The following is a 1,213-nucleotide window of genomic DNA, read 5'->3' as shown; positions in this document are numbered from 1 at the left end:
AAGAGAAGAGAAAGAAGGAAGAAGAAGGGGAGACAGAGATGGAGAGATTGATGGAAAAGAGGATCAGGAAAACCTACATATAAGGCTTCTCTGCACCAGGAGAGTGACTCGTCTTTGGGTAATTTGCAATGTGTATTAAGCAAAGGATGGACCATTAAGGTAATAATTCACAAACAGAGAACCCAAATCTATAGCTACCTTATATAAAATGTTAATGCAATACTATTTACTGGATTAGATAAAAAGAGCTAGGTTCTACACTCTGCACATTTTCAGCTAAGAGCTTTGCCTCAGGATGTAATTCCAAGGGAGAGCAAGGCTTCCTCTTCAGGGGTCAAGGAGCAGTTTGCAAAGACATGGCCTAAGGGTCTCATCTCCTAAAAGTCCTAGTGGTCAGCTTGTTTGGCTTAGGACACCATTCCAGCCTCCAACCTGGAAGCCTTTCCCCTCCACATAACTCTCCCCACCAAATCAGAACAGGCCCCAGAACCCTGACTCAGGTACCAGGAGAGAGGTTGTCTTTGAACCCCGCTGGCGAGTTAGGAGATGTCTCTTTCCCTAACGGAGATGCTCTTTTCTATGAAACAGATTCCGGTTTCACAGCAGCTGGATGGCAGGGAGCCTGGATTTGTTTCTCAGACTTGAAGTGACCTCAACTGGGGCGACCTGGCTTTATCCCTTGTGCTTGTTGCAGCACCAATGGTCAGGGTTTCTAGGGTCCCAAAGAGCACACGAGGATATACCAGAGTCAGAAACAAGCCCCAAACTGTCTCGTGTATCGAATTTGAGTTACCACATGTACTTCAGATTCTGTTACATCTCCCTCAGCAGAAGGTGGTGAAGTGAGGGGCAGGAGCAGGTGGGTGACTAAATAATCTTCCACTTATAAAAAAAAAAAAATGAAGTTCAAAAGTCTAAAAATTCCCCGTGGATAAAAATTAAGAGTTTTGTACTCACACTTTCATACTCTTGATCAGGGGGCACCTCACACTTTACAAAGCCCTGCTGCATGCAGTGTTTCTTGTGGAGCTCACAGCAACCTGCCACTTAACTGGGGCAGATGTAAAGAGTCCCATTTTCTAGATGAGGAAACTGAGGCCATGCAGCTCGCAAAGGGTAAGGAAAGCTGGAATTCAACCCTGGCCAAGTCCCGCGCCGTGTAGCATCACACTGACAGCTGGCTCTGGGAAGCGGGAGACAGACATCTGCGTCT

The sequence above is a fragment of the Eubalaena glacialis genome, chromosome 14, assembly GCF_028564815.1.
Source record: "Eubalaena glacialis isolate mEubGla1 chromosome 14, mEubGla1.1.hap2.+ XY, whole genome shotgun sequence".
NCBI lineage: Eukaryota > Metazoa > Chordata > Mammalia > Artiodactyla > Balaenidae > Eubalaena > Eubalaena glacialis.
Note: the sequence above shows the minus strand (reverse complement) of the source record.